Source organism: Echinops telfairi, unplaced genomic scaffold (assembly GCF_000313985.2).
Source record: "Echinops telfairi isolate 266 unplaced genomic scaffold, ASM31398v2 ScPeMD7_7425;HRSCAF=8463, whole genome shotgun sequence".
NCBI classification, from domain to species: Eukaryota; Metazoa; Chordata; class Mammalia; order Afrosoricida; family Tenrecidae; genus Echinops; species Echinops telfairi.
Window position 1 is genome coordinate 8752824 of NW_022111325.1, and position 5922 is coordinate 8758745.

The 5922-nt window shown below is 45.4% G+C and overlaps 1 protein-coding gene across 5 annotated transcripts in view; it reads right to left on the reverse strand.

Moving 5' to 3' along the window:
* DEDD (death effector domain containing) overlaps window positions 1-5905 on the reverse strand; it is a 14412-nt gene extending 8507 nt beyond the window's left edge. The window contains exons 1-2 of one of the 5 annotated variants that reach the window (XM_045298418.1): window positions 5876-5905; window positions 4288-4320 (exon numbers count right to left, since the gene is read on the reverse strand). The gene's annotated coding sequence lies outside the window, so the exon portion shown is untranslated. Of the gene's footprint in view, window positions 1-1262; window positions 1426-1464; window positions 1628-4287; window positions 4321-5875 lie in introns of those variants that run through there. The other 4 variants (XM_004716526.3, XM_045298415.1, XM_045298416.1 and 1 more) reach the window with 4 other exon arrangements.
* Between the last annotated feature and the right edge of the window lie 17 nt (window positions 5906-5922).

A 5922-nucleotide genomic window follows, 5' to 3' on the forward strand; every position in this document is an offset into this window, starting at 1 on the left:
TTACACAATTGATGTGTGTATGGATTGGGATAACAGTTGTATGAGCCCCTAATAAAATGTTTAAAAAAAAAAAAAGAAACCCACAAGGGCAGTTGTAGCCTATCCTATGGAGTCACTATAAGTCAGAATAGATTTGATGGCAATGAGTTTGGTCTGAACCCTAGTCTTTGGATTGGGTGAGACCCTGCAAATAAAGTACTTGTGGCCCTCATAGGTGATCAGACAGCTTGTTGATAGTGTACATAAGGCACATGAACGCAGAGGGGGGTTCCTACCAACAAGAAATGATGAGAAAAGCTAATCCTTTGAACTCAGGGGCCTTGAGCTAAGAACCTCAACTCAAGACAGTGAGAGCGAGAGTAGGTAGTGCAGTAACACTGGAAACAGCCCAAGATGGGAAGCAGCAGCTGCAGAGAAATGGTGGCAGCAAAACCAGGAGACCAGTGCAACAGAGCATGCTGGGTCTCATGGCCTATCAAATGAGGCCACTACAGTGGACACACTGACTAGCAAAGAGCTGATTGCCTTTGGTCCAAAGTTTACTGGCAGAGTTAGGTGCCTCTCAGCACTTACTGGCAGAGCTAAAGATATTTGTAGCACTTGCCCAAGCAGAAACCTAGGGGCCAAGGAAGGCCTCTCTGCTGGCACAGCTGAGAAGAGGCTGTCTTGAACAATGTCTGACTCACTGCCATCAAGCCGATTCCAACTCAAAACAGGCTTACAGGACAGGGAAGAACTGCCCCTGCGGATTTCCTAAACTCAGACTCCTTATAGGAGTAGAAAGCCTCATCTTTCTCCTGCAGAAGAGCTCGTGGCTCCAAACTGCCGACTTTGCAGTTAGCAGCCCAACGTGGAACCCTACCACCAGACTCCTTCTTGATCAAACCCCAGTATCCTAAACCGTTCCTGATCCTGAATTATAGCCTGTTACTTCCCTACTAAACCCTGTAACTGGGAATTCTGTGTGGCCGTTGTAATGAGTAATTGAATCCAACAGAGAAGTAGAGATTGCTGTGGCAGGGGCAGCTTGTGTCAGAACTAGTAGAAAGATTGGAGTGAGGAGGTATGTAGGACCATCAACTTCATAATAAGCAGGCTTGGGTTGATGTTGATTCCCTCTTCCCCCTCCTGAAGTGAGAGAAGGTTAGACAGTTATGGGTCACTATTTTTACAACCCTGCAATCATTTAGCTCCATGTCATAAGTTCTGATATGTGGAAAGAAAATATAAGCTACATCTAGTTTTGAGAGCAGATGCCTCACCCAAAGCGTGAAAAACAGCTGGGAAAATAGCTATTCAACTGGAGGCTCGTGTTCCTGGACTCCTCCTCTCTTATTTCACTCACTGCTGTCACCGGGTGCAAATGGAGAGGGCTGTAGGAAAATAACTTCTTATTCAGTGCTGGCAACATGAGAAAACCGAGCCTCTTTAGAACCCCCTACAACTTTTCATTCCCTATCCCACCTGTTCCCTTTGGCCAGCTGCTGATTATGAGAATCCCAGAGAAAACAGATGGGTAGGTTTCACATTCAATCAATCAGAAGAGCAGGTTGTTTCAGTGCTCCCCAATTCAGTGACCTGGCTACATCCCAGGCGATGAAGAAACATTTCCACCCCATACCTGCCCCTAGGAAATAAGACAAAACACAAGAAAGCACTATAATTCCAATTATGAATCAAACGATGAAATTCTACAAAGGGCTTAGGTCCCTTGAAGTTTAATTCCCTACATTTCAGGCAAAAGAAAACAACAACAACATTGCTGTTAAGTTAATTCCAGCTCAGAGACCCTACAGGACAGAGTAGATCAGGTCCATAGGCTTTCCAAGGCTGTAATCTCTACATCAGCTTCCTCTTTCTCCCACAGAGTAGCTGGTGAGTTTGAACCACTGACTTTCTGGTTAACAGATGAGCATGTAATCACTATGCCAGTGGGGCTACTTAGAAAATAAATCAACCAGCTTTAAGTCCTACATCTCCAGCTAGGCCTTTTAAGGGTTTGGAGCTTTTAGCTTAGTGGTTCGCAACAAGGGTGATTTTGTCCCATGTCCCCATAAGGGGGGCGTGGGGGGACACACAACACTTGATAATCACAAGTCGGAATTAAATTAATGGCAATAGATTTAATTTGGTTTAATTTTGAGAAGACATTCCTATTTTTTATTATAATGACTTTGAGGGGTGGGAGATGGTACTGTAGAGGCCAGGGATGCTACTAAGCTCCTACAATGCACAGTAGAGGCCCCCAAAGAAAAAACTACCCCATTCAAAATGTCACTATCACTGAATATTCCAAACGTTAATCTAAGTGGAGCAAGGATCAAAAAAAGAGACAACATAGCTTCCACCCTACACCAAAAGGAATCAGCCATTTGGTCCCTCATATCCCAACCCATCATGCAACATCTAGAAGAAAAGCCAGTTAGACATAGGTTCATTTTAACTCCTAAATCCAGCTAACACTAAGAGTTCCATCCCATTTCAACCTTGGCTCCATCACCTGCTGTTGCCATTCAAGTACACAGTAGGTACAGGGCCACATTCCCTTCTGCCTCATCCCAGGAGGTCTATTTTGACCTAGTTCAATCTGGATCACTGTGGGGATAAGAGAAATACCAACCTCTGCAAGACAGATACAAAGGATCCTGCACTTATCCCATGAGGCCACTATTAAAGTCCTGAAAACGAAACCTGTAGCTGACCCTTCTTTTTTCATGTGGCTGATCCAACTTATACAGCTTATGCAATGATACAAAACTTTGAAATTTCCCAAGAAACTTTAACAGGTCATTCCCAAGAACTGTCAGGAGGCTGTCAGGCAGGCGAATCGGCAGCCTGCCCCACTTAGGTTATCTGCTAGGATGTTTAAGTTCACTCAGCAACACAGACAGGGTTCCAGCAATGTAACTCCAGCACTCAAAAAATGTGACTGACTTGCTCTTAAACCAAAATATACTCAACTTTCTGTGGCAGCGAGGCAAGGGAACTCGGCTTAAATTATGCAGATATCCTAGATGAATGAGAATGTAACCCTCTAAACAGAAATGCAGAACTTCCGAACCTTGGTGTCTAAAACACGGTCAAATACCCAGCAACGAGCACGCCAATAAACAAAGTCCTGATCCTGCTGGTTCCACTTGCGATTCTAACTTGTGGGTCCCTCTCTAGAGTTTCCAAAGGATAATTACTGACTCTGAGAAAGTGCTAAATTTTCCAGAGTTGTGTTGTTGCTTTAGGATGGTCCAAGTCAGCTAACAGCCAAGAGATGGACTATATATCTGAGAGGACTTCAGAAACTTGGTGAGAAAATTGAATTTGAAGATAATAGAATAGGGGGAACCGATTACAGGGATCTACATATAACCTCCTCCCTGGGGGACAGACAGTAGAAAAGTGAGTGAAGGGAGACGTCGGACAGTGTAAGATATGACAAAATAATAATTTACAAATCATCAAGGGTTCATGAAGGAGGGGGGAAAACGAGGAGCTGATGCCAGGAGGCTTAAGTGAAGAGCAAATGTTTTGAGAATGATGAGGGCAACGAATGTACAAATGTGCTTTACACAATTGTTATATGTATGGATTATGATAAGAGTTGCAGGAGCCCCCAGTAAAATGATTATAAATAAATAAAAGATAATAGAATTTTCCCACAAACTTTTTGAAGCCCCCTCCTATCTACAGGTTTTTCTCTTAATTGAGAAATCTGTAAGAACCAGAGTTGTTCACTATCTTTCCAAAGCCTTTCGGAGAAATTCATGTGGAAGAACGGAAAAGAGCGGTCGCTTGAAAACAGCACGGATTATCTTAGAGATGCCCAAGAGAACATAGAGGCCTTTTCTGCTGGTGAAACTAGGAAGACAGTAGCCAAGTGGCTGGCAGTCAGAATTACATTACCACGCTTTCAAAAGAAGAGTTCAGGAACATCGAACATCCAAAAGAAAGAATAAGCTAAAGGAAAAGTTAGAGGTTGCTTCCACAATCCTCCAAAGGTAACATTTAGTAGACAATGTACTACATACAGTACAATGCTCCATATGTTCTAAATGTTTCTCTCAGAATTGACCAATAGGAGTAAGATACTAACAAACCAAAGCTGGGGGTTTGCCCAAGATACCTAATTTCCCTTCTCCCTTCCCTCTTATCTCCAACTACCAAAAGAAACAGTAACTAACAAATCTCTGTCTCCCACCTTCAGCTGGGAAGGTGAAAATTCAGCCTCAGTGCATTTCTCATGCCATTCCCTTTCCCTCTCCTTACTTGAAAACAATAAAGTTCCAGACTTACCTCTGCAAGAAACTTAATTTCCAAGGTCTCTTCCTACACCAAGCACGATTCAAATCCAGCAGCGAAACAGAAAAATAAGGAAAGAGGGAGGAAAAAGTCAATTTTCAAGCTATGTTTTGAAACTTCAAAAGTCCAAAGAGTTAAGTCAATCTCACTTGCAAAAATACAGACAAGCCTAAAGACAATTTGGCAGAAGAGATATACTTTAAGCTGAGAGACTCACATCAAAACCCCCAGGCTCAGAAAACAGTACCAACTCCAAGAAATCCCAGTCTCAGTGACATATGGCAAGAAAGGTCCTCAATTCAACTAACTACTGGGGGGGGGGAGGGGGGGGATGACACCACTTACTTTCCGAATCCTTCCTACCTTCCCCTGGATTCCTCAAGAGACCCAGCTATTTTGTTACAATATGAGCATTTACTTTCACCTTCCTCAGAAAGGAGTGTTTCCAGCCAAAGGTGGCACATTCTTCATATGATCAAGCCAGAATTAGCCTCTAAATTCTACCTTTGCCCTTTCCTTCCCTATCACACAGTGAGAACAAAATACTCACTGGACAGCATCCACTCACATACCCACATTTCACTAGAAAACTTTTCTCTCTAGTGTTTGCTTGCCCCTCCCTCCTAGCACTAAGAACAGTAAAAGAAGGGTCTGCCTAGATGCTATCCTGTTCTTTCGGTATACTGCCTGCCACAGCCTTGCAGAGCCTCCAATATAGTCAAAGCAGCTTCCTCCCTCTTGCTTTTCTAATTGTCAGAAACTAAAAGTCCTTTACTTCTTACACACTCAATCGACACCAGATCCCCTGCTCCCCACTCGTTTTATAAGCAGGAAAACAAGGGGGCAGTAAGCTGGGGAGCTTTTGGTAAGCAAATCCAGTTGAACGTTCATCCAACCCCAATTCTTCAAACTCACATGACCATTCCCTTCTGTCCTTCCCACCCTATTAAAAGCTAAGGGCCTGACAATTAGAATTGGCTGCAACTGATGATACTTAACTCTGTCCTGCCTTTCTTTGCACAGAGGAAAGGGAAACCCCTGAACCTCTAATCTCCGCACAGCTCCACTGTCCTGTCTCCCATCCCATTCCTCTTCCTCCCAAACTTTCCTCCCAGTCCCTCACTTTCTCCATTACTTCGTCACGCCGACACTCTCCATTCCCCCAAAGCTCCGTTTCCTTCCTTTCCACCCAAATTCTACCCTCGGCTCTTCCCCTCCCCCCCAACTTAACACTTTCAAAACCTACCCCCCCAAACGTCTTGGGTCCCCGTCTCACCTTACCCATCTGCACACAGCAACCCACACACTGCGGTCCTGTCCACCCTCCAACCACCACATGCCACAAGCCCCCTTTCCCCTCCACACGCCCAGCCTCTCCGCCCCCCGCCCCTACCCCTCGATCCGTCGGGATCGCTGCCCCACTCCCCACTCTCCACTCGGCCTCTCTCACACCCCTAGCCCGGCGCAGCCTGGGCCCTTGTTTACGCCCCTCCGCCCGGCCCCACTGCTCCGCCACGACCCCTGCCCTCTCCCACAGTTGCCATCTCCCCGCACGCCCCCCTCGGCTGCCCCCTTCCCCCACCTCGCCGCGTCCCGTCACCTCCTTCTCTGAGGTTCTCGGGCTGGACG